Source organism: Schistocerca nitens, chromosome 10 (genome assembly GCF_023898315.1).
Source record: "Schistocerca nitens isolate TAMUIC-IGC-003100 chromosome 10, iqSchNite1.1, whole genome shotgun sequence".
Taxonomy (NCBI): Eukaryota; Metazoa; Arthropoda; class Insecta; order Orthoptera; family Acrididae; genus Schistocerca; species Schistocerca nitens.
The window spans coordinates 168832625-168846600 of record NC_064623.1 but is presented as its reverse complement, the minus strand read 5'-3'; positions in this window follow the sequence as shown (position 1 = coordinate 168846600).

Sequence of the window (13976 nt, the reverse complement as noted above, 5' to 3'; positions counted from 1 at the left end):
TATGTAGTCATTTTTGTCGATGATAACTAAACTATTGCCTTTATCTGACGTAATTGCTAGGGAATTGTTATTCATTAATTTTTTCATTAATGTGGCTTAGTGTTTTGTTGTCTGAATAGGTATTATAGCTTTTCCTGATTTTGAGCTCTCTTTCTGTTGCATTTGCTATTTTGATAGTAATTTCTTCTGCTGTTTTATGGATAAGTTTGCTAAGAGGAGCGCTATTGTTGCAGATACTATTACTTGTTTTTGTACACTATTGTAGAATCTAGGTTTGATAGTATACTTTAATCCTTTATCCAACAATTTTTGTTCTTGGTCATTGAAAGTAATTTCGGTCATATTGATAGTATTTTTTTAATGAAAATTGAAAGGAGAAATTATGTCATTATTTTTGGCAGTGGCGTGCTGTTTGTCCATGAGGTGTCTGATTTTACTTTTGAGTGTGGATCTGACCTGTGTGCTGACGTTGAGCACATAGATGTTTATGAAATGTGACATGGTATCAAAAATTAATGGGGTAGTATTGTTACTTAATTTTAGGTGAGCCACATACATATCTTGATTTAGGTGTTCCTTACAAGATAGTTTACTGTTAATTTCTTATTGGATCCATAATTTTTCTCTGTATTGTCTGATGTGAGGTACCAGTGTATTTACAGAGCACTTGACGATTGCAATTTGCCGAAATGGGCTCATTTTGAATGACATAAAATATAAACAACTTACATAGCAGTGTAAGTGGCTATTATCCATAAATAGCCATGTAATTAAGACATATTTTGCACTGTGGGCCCCAAAGAACACAAGTTATTATTGCTTGTAACATGATGCATTTTGGACTTAGCCATCTTCAGATATCTGTTAAAAAAATAGTAAGGTACATGGAAATTACAAAACAGTATGAGAACAGTGAAATACAAGAACAACTCTCAGTTGCACACAGGAAGTACTTCAAGCAAAAACGTACCTAGGAGCAGCATGATGCATATAAAGGTTACAAGCTGTGCATGTAACAATCATAAGCAGACTAGTGAGAAAATGTAACATGAAACATAGAGGCAAACATTTATGTCAGATGGTAGTATAATATTGACTGTGGCACCATACTTGATCATAACTGACAGAGTAGTCCAAAAATTGATTAAAAAAATACAGTAGCGAAGTATACATGATAACATTGTAACAGTAAGAAAGACTGTAAACTACTTTTTTAGTAGACAAGAACACCAAAGAATGCCATGTGGCTGCTGTCAGGTGTCAGAATAGCAACTCAGTTCCTACATGTTTCGCTGCCATAGGCGAGAACTGAAAAATGACATCCACCTCTTTTTTTAGTACCATTGGTCTCCTCAAGTTACAAAGTGGTCACAAGTCAGCACACATGCCTCACTCTGGTACTCAACAGAGATGAACTGAGGTCATATTTTTTTTTCCATTTTGTACTTAGTTGTGGCTGCTTTAGTTTTGAAGCAGGTAGAGGCAATGTGTTTACTTTCACCAAAGCAAGTTAAGACCTACTAAGTAACTGAATGTTCCGTATGCTTTTGGAAACAATTTCATGTTTTAATTTTTTCTTTTTTTGGTTTTTGCTTTTCATTTACTCAATGTTTTTGCCATTTGATTTGATATTAATTTTTCAGCCATTTGCTAACCTTAATATTTCGGTGCCCTAGGTGGCCACCTAGTCTTGCCTAATGGTAGAAACAGCCCTGAGAATAGTAATGAATGTGGTGCTGTACATCATCAAAACTGAAAGTGAATTTTATGAATGAAGAATAACAGTCATGAGTACATAATAATAGTTCAACAACAAAGTGGTTACAAAATTTAAAATTTGGAATGTAAAATAAATACCAATAAATGCAGCCATATTGGCTGCCATCAGGTGGCAACTGACAATAAATATAATAAGAGCTAAGCAACAAAATAATATAAAATTATAAAGCAAATAAGAGAATGAATTGACAGTGGCTGGTGTCTAAGAAATGTAAATCTACAGTTCATTACTACAAATTAGAATTAAATACAGTGTCAGTACAAACTGGATTTCATCTTTAGATAGAATCTAAAGTAACAACAGTATGCAAAGTGTTCATAGCAGGAAGGGATGGTGGCAGGCAAGAGAGAGAGAGAGAGAGAGAGAGAGAGAGAGAGAGAGAGTGTGTGTGTGTGTGTGTGTGTGGCCGGGGGGGGGGGGGCAATGTAATGGACCATGGGGGTGCTATATTGCAAGTAACAAATCACATTACGTAGAAGAAAGCATGGGAGGAGGAGGAGATCTGTAATTTTTGAGAACATTTCTCATGAAGATTATCACTGGTCTCTATAAAACATTTTAAAATTGAATTAAAACAGTCTTGAGCAAGCAGTTGTCATTCATGGGTCCACAATACCTGTCTGTTCATCACCACCTCTTGCCGTTGTGGCGTAATACGGCCTGAAGGTGGTCACATTTTGACTGTTATTGGTTACCAGTCCAATAAATGTTTTATTGTGGTCAAGATTGTCTTTAATTCAATTTTAAAAGAGTGGATAGTGACTTTAAACAAAGTTGTAAGGTGAGTATGAATGAAAGCTCATTCAGGCAATGCTGAAGGAAATATTAAGAATAATAGATGAGTTTTACTATTTGGGCAGTAAAAGTAAAGAGGATGTGAAATGCAGTCAGGCAATAGCACGGAAAGTTTTTTCCACAGAGGAGAGGAATCAAAAATGTAGATCATAAACGGATCAGAAAAGAAGAGAACAGAAGCTTCTGAAATGTGGTGTTGCTGAAGAAGATTAGATATTGAGATCAGGTAATTAATGAAGAAGTACTGAATCAAATTTGGGAGAGAGGAGTTTTGTGGTAAGAGTTGACCAAAACAAAGGATAGAGTGACAGGGTGCATCCTGAGGCAGCAATGAATAGTTCATTTGGTAATAGAGGGAAGAGTGGGGGTTAAGAATTGTAAATGGAGATGGTAAGCAGCTATAAGTGGATATAGGTTTCACTAGTTGTGCACATATGAAGAGGCTTGCACAAAACAGACTACCTAGGAGAACAACTTCAAAATAAACTGTGGTCTCAATAATACAAAGACAACAATATATTTATGTATGTTGATTGCATTCTACACGGTGTTAGGAAATTCCTGTTACAAACTTCTAGGACTTGTAGAGGGGAGTGAGTATGTTATATTTTGAATGGGAATCAATGTCAGAAATTGTATCATTTCTCTTCTACACTAAAATGCCAGAGAAACTGGTACAGGCATGCACATTCAAATACAGAGATATGTAAACAGGCAGAATATGGCACTGCTGGTGCAGTTATTAAATGTGTTGCTGCTGCTACAATGCCAGGTTATCAAGATTTAAGTGAGTTTGAACATGGTGTTATAGTCAGCACATGAGCAATGGAACAGCATTTCCGAGGTAGCAACAAAGTCGGGATTTTCCCGTATGACCATATTTACCAGCAAAACATCAACTCTCCGAAACTGCTGTGGCTGGAAAAAGCTCCTGCATAAATGGGACCAATGATGACTGAAGAGAAAAAAAATGGTTCAAATGGCTCTGAGCACTATGGGACTTAACTTCTAAGGTCATCAGTCCCCTAGAACTTAGAACTAATGAAACCTAACTAACCTAAGGACATCACACACATCCACGCCCACGGCAGGATTCGAACCTGCGACCATAGCGGTCACGCGGTTCCAGGCTGTAGTGCCTTTAACCGCTTGGCCACCCCAGCTGGCGACTGAAGAGAATCATTCAACATGACAGAAGTGCAAGCCTTCTGAAAATTGCTGAAGGTTTCAGTGCTGGGCCATCAACAAGTGTCAGCATGTGAACCATTCAATGAAACATCATTGATATGGGCTTTCAGAGCTGAAGGCCCACTCGTATACCCTTGATGACTGCATGACACAAGGCTTTATGCCTTGCCTGTACCCATAACACTGACATTGGACTGTTGATGACTGGAAGCAAGTTGCGTGGTTGTATGAGTCTCATTTCAAATTGTATAGAGTGGATGGATGTTTATGGGTATAGAGACAACCTCATGAATCCATGGACCTTGCATGTCAGCAGGGAACTGTTCAAGCTGGTGAAACCTCTGCAATTGTGTGGGGCATGTGCAGTTGGAATGTTATGGGACCCCTGATATGTCTAGGTATGACTTTGACAGGTGACACATATGTAAGCATCCTGTCTGATCACCTGCATCCATTCATGTACATTGTTTATTCCAGCAGACTTGGGCAATTCCAGCAGGACAATGCAACACCTCCCACTTCCAGAATTGATAAAGAGTGGCTGCAGGAGCACTGTTAGTTTAAACACTTCTGCTGGCTACCAAACTCTCCAGACATGAACATTATTGAGCATATCTGGGATGCCTTACAACATGCTGTTCAGAAGAGATCTCTGCCCCCTTGTGCTCTTACAGATTTATGGAAAGCCCTGCAAGATTCATGGTGTCCATTCCCTCCAACACTACTTCAAACATTACTAGAGTCCATGCCACGTCACGTTGTTGCACCTCTGCATGCTCATGGGGCCCCTACATGACATTAGGCACCAGTTTCTTTGGCTCTTCAGTATATGATGGTTCCAATAGAGATTTTTAAGTCATCCACTTCTGTTTATACAACTGAATTAGGTGTTATGCATTACATTTATTAAGTAACAATTCAAAAGGAAATATAATGAAACATCCATTTATCACTTAAGCATTTTAATTTGTGTTAACTCTTAAACATTATGTGTTTACATTATTCCAAAACAGTAAAGAACCCAGCAGACTGTTCACACAGAACAGTACTGATGCATTACAATAGCAGCTTGATTTTATAAACACCAATAGTGTTAAGGACATTGTACCTATGAAGAAGGGTACACACCCTCCATCTCATGTGGTGTCTCTTCCATTTCTAATGCAGCAGCTAGACCTTGCACCAGCAAATGTTCCTCTATCTCTACAGGAGTCTTGTAAATCAAAATTTGCATACGACCACACAAGAAGCAGTCCATAGAAGTTAAATCCAGCAAATGCAATGGCCATGCAGTTGAGCCACCTCAGACTTTTCATCTTTCACTAGATCTTTTGTCGAGATGTCTCCAAACTGCATGTGAGAAGTGAAGTGGTGCACCATCATGCTAAAACCACATTTCCAGATGGGTATTCAGTAGCACAGTTTCCGAGAACAATTCCAATACATTTTGTAGGAAGATTAGGTATGCAGGACCAGTTAGCTTGAGTGGAAGGTGCTCTGTCCCAATCACGTGACCATCCAGAATACCTTCCCCGAAGTTAGTACCAAATCGGTGCTGAAATCCCTGAACGTGTGTGGCACAAGGGTTTTTGTCTGCCCAGACATGTCTGTTTTGCAAATTTAAACACAATCCCTTCATTTGTGAACAGAACTTGATGTGGAAACAGTGGTATTTTGATGTCACAGTGCAAGAACCACATGCTGTAGGTAAGAAGTAATGGAAAATTGACTGGACACATAGTGTGTACACTTTGTAGCTGGTATGGATGTAATTGTTACTCGTGCAGAACATCCCAGATGAAACTGCGACTAACACCCACTCCGTTCACAACTGCTCAAGTACTCGTCGATGTTTCTCTTCAACGCAGTCCAGTACATCTCCTTTGAATTTGGGAATGCAGTGTTGGTGTGGGGTGCTACTGTCCTGCGTCCTCGTGGTGAAGGCTGCTGGACCTGAACGGGGTTCCCAGCTTTCTAGACATACAGCGTAATGAATACCAAAGCAAATGTTAAAACAAACCGTTCTTATCAGAAGCAGCCGATGAGGGATATCGAGATGTCTTGAAAATATTACAACTGAACATAGAAGGTGCAAGTGGATCAAAAGCAGATTACCTACTGAAGATCCTGAATGATCACTCTGTTGATGTAGTTTTACTTCAGGAAACACACTATTCTGATGAGACAAAACTAAGAAACAGATGCAAACTACCTGGTTTGGTCCTAGCTGCTGCCACATGTCGTACAACATATGGCACTGCCAACGATGTCAGGAATAACATCGAGATGGTGAATAACGTGGTATCCGGTACAGAAGAAAACGTGTATATCACACTCATTAAAATTTATATTGTGGAAATTATAGATCTCTATAAGCCTCCAGCCCAACCTTGGAATGACAATGCAATCTGATTATTCCAACACCCTGCAGTCATCATGGCAGACTTCAACTGTCACAGCACTCAATGGGGATACAACTACGCCAACCGAGATGCTGAAGAAGTATCCAAATAGGCAGTGACACAGAATACTTTTCTAATATGTGACCCCAAAGGCAGGGACACATTCCATTCTGGTAAATGGGGTAGAGACTACTGTCCAGATTTGTGCTTTGTCACAAAAGATGTGAAAATTCACCTTTATGTTGCAACAAGAAAGTAGTGTTACTTAAACATCAATAGTTGACACATCTGATATTATCGATAGTATTTTTAAAAATTATTGATGTATCAATTAACTACTGATTGTTTAGGTCAGGTATTTCAAATGAAAAATAGCTTTCTGAGAATTTTTATTGCTTAAAATACAACAATACAAGACATGCAAATTTTGGTTTATAAAAAGTAAGGTATTTAAATTCTTTTCCTTTAGTCTGTTGTGTTTTTAAGTAATTATTTATCCTGCCTTGGAGAAAATCCTTCCTGCAGGAACTGAAGTCACTAGATACCACAAAAATTTAATGGCCATTACATGCAACATACTATTAGATATTAATACACAAGCATGCTTGTCTACTACAGGTTTTTCAAAATATTGATGAAGGTCAATTATGGAATCACCGACTAGTGTAATGATGGTGATGTTACGCTGTTGCTAATTGGGTAAAAAGAAGTAGATCATTTGATTTCAAACTGTTAGACATATCATTAGACGTACTAGCACTGCTCATGGATGCTTCTGCTTTGGGTATTATTCTTGTAGTTTATGTGGTGAGAGCAGTGTACTCTTTCTGAAGTACTTGTGGAGCATACTCTGCGTCTTGAAATGTCCTGAAACAAGTTTTAAACCTAGGATCTAATAATGTCACAAGCATATTAACAGTCAATGTATGAAATGGTTTTACTCCTTCATTGACTGATTTAATCAAGGAATCCAGAACACTTCATCCTTCATTAGTTGTTAAGGTGCTTTGCAAGTCTGAAAACTTTGCAGTGATACCTTGCATACGAGGTATAATTAAGGAAGCAGGGATGTATTACTCCCCTGAGATTGTTGATGTTGCTACTTCAAAAGGTTCAAGAAGATCTCGTGTCGCTAAGTAATTTTCTGCTGTGAGGGTAGGCAGTGCTTTTGAACTTTCATTTATTCAATCTCAAGCTCAGTTCATACTTCCATAATTGTGGAATGAGCTGTTCCATAGAGTTCTCACCTCTTGCATCAATCTCAGCTCTTTTTTGTTTGAACTATTTTGGACACTGTGCAGTTCGTCGCTGTATAGTATAGATTTATGAAAAAAAAGTCACAATAGATTTTGTTTTAAATAAAATTTTGGAAAATGTTTCTGCTTTGAAATAATCTTCCACAGTTAGGTTGATGCAGTGGACAAAACAGGGTGAATGCCGAATCCTTAATATTAATGCAGCTTTTTTTGTAACTGCAGCAGTGTCTGCAACCACTACTACTGATATAGTGTTCTAGTAAGATTTGATTGACGACCCGAAAAAAATGTGATGTTAAAGTAACCGGCTGGTGTGACTGAAATTTTGCATAACATTGTCAAAAAATTTCTTTTTTACAACATATTGTTACCTGAAAATTACTTTCCCATAAAAAAAAATAATTCTCATAGAAACTTGTCGGTGTTACGTTGAGCTTGAGCATCTTAGAAGCACAGGGAAAGTAGGAAGAGGAAGAAGAAGAAGATGAGGAAGAGGAAGGTCACTATAAGGAATAGGGGACGCAAGAGCGGAAGTGTTTACTTGTTTGCCATACAAAGGTGATATCTCAGGTGTGCATGCTTGCTGATGAACTGCAGCAGATACGATATAAACTGCACATGGGAATAACAAGATCAAAAGTGTGTTGAAGAGATCGAGGGTGACTTCTTCACACATTATCTTTTGTCTCAGTTGAGTTGATACTCAGTACAGAACGAAAGGGGCATCATTCTACTGCAGCGCTACAGTGATGAGATCGGCAACACTTGTGATTACATTACATTACATTTATCGTTTTCCATGGATCCCTTGGATGAGAGGAGTCTCTGGGATGTGGAAAGAGGCAAAGGACTTTTTTTTTGTACTCAAATACATGGATATTGTACAATTCTAATGCAGACAGAGTTATGAGCTATAATTCTTGTGAAGATATGCATTGATGGAGTAGAACGAGTTGGCCAACAGGAAGTTCTTTAATTCACTCTGAAACCGATCTTTATCTCTTACAAGACCTTTGAAATGCTCTGGTAAGTTATCGAATATATGAGTATCTGTGTATTCGACTCCTTTCTGTACTAATGATATGCTTTTGAAGTCCTTATACAAATTGTTTTTGGTTCTGGTATTATAATCAAGTTTTGCACTATTTTGTGTAAAAAGAGACATGTTGGAAATGACAAAGGACATCATTGAGTATATGTACTGAGAAGTAGTAGTTAGAATACCAAGTTTCTTAGAGGTCTCTGCATGATGGTCTAGGACTGACACCAGATGTAATTCTAATGCCTCGTTTCTGAATTTTGAAAATGTTCTCTTTGTGAGAGGAGTTTCCCGAAGAGATGATTCCGTAACTCATTAGTGAATGGAAGTAGGCCAAATAAGCTAACTTCTTCATTTTTAAATGCTGGCACTTTCACCTATCATACTGACGCATTTCTTGATCTTAGTGCAGTGGTCATAAATGAGTAGCTTGTAGAAGTTTTGTTGGGTGTTTCCCCTTTCGTCAGGGTAAGTGTGCGGAGTGGTATAAAGAGCAGAATGCGGTATTAATGACGGATGAGGAAAGATGCAGCGAGAGACAGCAGTGAAGGCACCTTCACCCATCATACCGGTGTATTCATATAATATACCCACGTCGCTCAAAGTTTGCACTCGACAGAACCTGATAGATACCGTTTCGTCGGCTTCACTGTAGTGGCTTCCATTACACAATAGCTGAGAGTTTTCGATTACCACAGTCTTTTTTGGCAAATATATGCATTAATATTGACACCATTTTATGAGCGCGAAAGTTTTAATTCTGTGCTGATTCGCTAACACAATGGAAGCACTTCCGCATAAATCATTACAAAAGCAAGTTGTTTATATACTCGAAAGACAGCAACACAATGATTGTAACGCCACTCCCAGCTGATTTTGCTATGCTGTATTAATTTTGATTCAGACGGTGTTGGGGTTTGTGTTCGTTTCTCACTTGTTAGTGTGCTATCACACAAACTCTCAACTGAAAACTTTGGGTGCAGAAGTAACAATGTTTCGAGAAAGCGCATTATAGAGACATCTATGTTCCAATGTGTTGCTTATTTGTAGTAATAAATAAGAAAATACATTAAACCTGTTGTAACGCAATTATTCAACGATTTGTTACCGTTGGCAGTGTCCGTAAACAGAACACAAATGACACGACAGCTTCAAATTTCTATCGACAACAGGGTGAGCGTCCTGGGGTGGGGAGAGGACTCAAATTCTCTGTGATGCATTCACAAACATCTGGTGGGATGTCGTTAATAACCATTTTAATTTCGTTCTTCAGTTGATGTCATGTTGTTGTTCAAGTGCTCTCTTGATTTCACAAATACCCACATAAAAATCACAAGATCAAATGATCTGGCAGGCCATTCCTGATTGCCATGCAGAGAGTTCATGTTTTGAGAAAACTTTTTATTCAGCAGAGCAATCGTTTCACAGGATGCCTGACTTGTCACACCATCTTGTTGAAACCAAAAATCATTATTTTCATCAATATGAGGGAAAAACCAATCCGTAAGCATGTTTTGGTAACGGTTGCCATTCACGGTGACAGCAACTCCCTCGTCATTTTAAAAAGTTTTGAATCCTGCCTAGTCGTCAAGTATGGGGTGTCTAGGATACGTGCTTTCGCGGATCGCTAGGCAACATTCAGACAAATCGTATTAATGAGTTTCATCACAAAAAAGTAAAGGCTATTCAGAAAGTAGGGAAATGTTTCTGTCTGACGCCGCTAGGCGAACGCCGATCTCGTATACAGGGTGAAAAGTATTTAAACCGACAAACTCTGGGAGGTTGTAGGGGACATCAAAACAAATATTTTTCCCTAATGTCATATTTTCCTATGAGGAGTATTTAAACCGGTAGAGGAAGATTTCTCTGGCGACAAATTAATTAAACCAACAAAAAACTCCAGAGGGGACATATCTGGGGATCGAGCAGGCCATGGTACAGGACCACTTCTGCCAATCCACGTTTCTGGGAACTGTCGGTCCAGGAATCGACGCACACGACGACTGAAATGTGCCGGCGCCCCGTCATTTTGAAACCACATGCGTTGTAGCGTAGGGAGCGGGACGTTTTCCAGCAATTCTGGCAATGCTCTGGCGAGAAAATTTTAATAGAGCCTGCCGTTTAATGGCCTAGGTAGCAGATACGGCCCAATTACGCAGTTCTCAACAACACCGACACACACATTAACGAAGAACCGCACTTGATGAGCGCTAGTAACTGTGGCATGTGGGCTATCCTCACTCCAAACATCCGAATTGTGCATGTTGAAGACTCCATTACACCCGAACGTTGCTTAATCGGTAAATAACACAGAGGATGGAAAGGTAGGATGCATTTCACACTTCTTCATTTCACACTGTTCCAGGTACCATTGCGAAAACTATGTTCTGGGTGGATAATCAACTGGTTCCAGGTTGTGGACACGCTGTAAGTGAAATGGACGTAAAAATTGCTCTCGAAGGACTGTTCTTACATTCGTCGGATTCGTCCCCACGTTACGTGCAATTGTACGAGTGCTGATAGAAGGATCCCGCTCCACATGCTGCAAGACAGCTTCCTCAAATTGCAGCGTTCTTACCGTGCGACGGCGTCCCTGTCCAGGTAATCTACTAAATGACCCAGTCTAACGCAGATGTTGGTACACAGCAGCAAAGGTCGTATGATGCGGGATACGGCGATTAGGACAATGTTGTTGATAAACCCGCTGTGCAGTTCGTCCGTTGTGGTGCGCTACGTAGTACGCACCAACCATATCAGTGTACTCACTCCAGGTGTATCGCTCCATTAGTAAACAGAGACAATGCACTACTACACTGGTGGACAGCAGTTGCCTACAACTGAAGAGCGTAATACGCCCTCTAACAACTGAACATCGTAATACGGCCCCTAACAACTGAAGAGCATAATATGGCCTCCACCAATTGAAATAAGCCGACCGCGGTGGTCTAGCGGTTCTAGGCGCTCAGTCCGGAGTCGCACGACTGCTACGGTAACCGGTGACGAGACTCGAGTGAAACACGTCAATTGCGAGACAAAATGACAGTCCATGGAGTGGGGGCACACGAGATCCCCCCAAAAACCAAGAAAATGTTTGCAAACCTTCTCAACAAGGAAGTTGATGGCGACGGTGTTTTGGGATAGGCAAGGTGTGCTTCTTATTGATTTTCTCGAACGTGGAGCAACCATAAATTCTGCCCGGTACTGTCAAACTTTGCACAGCCTTAGAAGAGCAGTTCAAAGCAAACACCGATGAAAGCTGTCCAAAATTCAGTTTTTGCACGACAATGCCCAACCTCACATGTCAAACCGCTCTAAAGATCTCCTTAATTCATTCAAATGGGAAATTTTCCCTCATCCGCCCTACGGCCCCAGTCTTGCAGCAAGCGACTTCTACTTGTTCCCCATGATGAAGAACTGGCTTGCAACGCAGTGCTTTGATGACGACACAGAACTCCAGGTGGGCGTGACTCACTGGCAGATGAAGATGTTTCAAACCTTTTCCACCGCTATGATAAGTGCCTCAATGTGTTTGGTGACTGTGTGGAAAAGTAGTATGTCAGTCACTCTTTCAGATGTATATAATAAAATGTATTTCTTGTACTTAGTTTTTTTAAATGCCAAAACGTTCCATACTTTCTGAGTAGCCCTCGTATTACCAGGTGCACCGGTAAGAAATGAGCATTTTTTGTGAAATTGAAACACTAATTTTGAATTGAAAAGTAAAAACATTTTATTCAAAGCATTGACCATTGCTTTCTATACATTTTGACCACCTTTCTGGCAATTTGTGGACACCACGCCAATAGAAATGTTCGTCTTTCGAAGCAAACCAATCAGACACCCAATTTTCGAGTTCTTCGTAGGAATCGAAGTGTTCCTCAGCCAATGCGTGTCCCATTGATGAAAACAAATGGTAGTCGGAAGGGGCCAAGTCTGGTGAATACGGCGGGTGGGGTAGCAGCTCCCAGCCAAGTCTAGAATGAAGGCTTTCACGACCGGGTGACATGGCTGTTGATATACTTTCCGGGATGTGAGGTCGTGGTCCAAGAACTTTTCTGCTCCTTACGTTTCGTCCAGAACTGCGCTGGACTTCCTCAGAGGCGCTGCAAGACTGCAAGACTCAGCGGAGCAGCGCCTCTGAGGAAGTCCAGCGCAGTCCTGGACGAAACGTAAGGAGCAGAAAAGTTCTTGGACCACGACCTCACATCCCGGAAAGTATATCCCAGCCAAGTGTTTTAATTGCATCCTGAACCAGTTTTGCTTTGTGTGCAGGTGTACAGTCGTGTAAAAAAATTACTTTGCCATGTCTTCTGGCCCATTCTGGTCTTTTTTCGATCAATGCATAGTTCAAATTGATCATTTGTTGTCTGTAGCGATTAGTATTCACAGTTTCACCGGGTTTTAATAGCTCATGATACACCACACCTTTCTGATCCTACCAAATACCGAGCATTGTCTTCTTGCCGAATCGATCTGGTTTTGCAGTCGATGTTAATGGTTTTCCCGGATTAACCCATGATTTTTCCCGTTTAGGATTCTTAAGATTAATCCATTTTTCATTGACAGTAACAATTCGATGCAAAATTCATTTTCTTTCATGTCTTTGAAGCAAAATTTGAGAAATGGTTTTTCGGTTTTCCATCTGTCTTTCATTCAATTCATGTGGCACTCATTTTTCACACTTTTGGATCTTTCCCATAGCTTTCAAACGGTCAGAAATTGTTTGTTGTGCAACATTTAGCATTGCTGCCATTTGCTTCTGACTCAGAGTATCATCTTCATCCAATATTGCTTGCAATTCGGCGTCTTCGAACTTTTTACTGGTCTTCCACGTTCTTCATTTCTTACATCAAAATCGTTATTTCTGAACCGTTGAAACCATCTTTTGCATGTTGCTTCTGATAGGGCATGATCACCATGTTGTTGTTGTGGTCTTCAGTCCTGAGACTGGTTTGATGCAGCTCTCCATGCTACTCTATCCTGTGCAAGCTTCTTCATCTCCCAGTACCTACTGCAGCCTACATCTTTCTGAATCTGCTTAGTGTATTCATCTCTTGGTCTCGCTCTACGATTTTTACCCTCCACGCTGCCCTCCAGTATTAAATTGGTGATCCCTTGGTGCCTCAGAACATGTCCTACCAAGCGATCCCTTCTTCTACTCAAGTTGTGCCACAAACTCCTCCCCAATTCTGTTCAATACCTCCTCATTAGTTATGTGATTTACCCGTCTAATCTTCAGCATTCTTCTGTAGCACCACATTTCGAAAGCTTCTATTCTCTTCTTGTCTAAACTATTAGTGTCCATGTTTCACTTCCATACATGACTACACTCCATACAAATAATTTCAGAAACGACATCCCGACACTTAAATCTATACTCGATGTTAACAAATTTCTCTTCTTCAGAAATGCTTTGCTTGCCATTGCCATTCTACATTTTATATCCTCTCTACTTCGACCATCATCAGTTATTTTGCTCCCCAAATAGCAAAACTCCTTTACTACTTTAAGTGTCT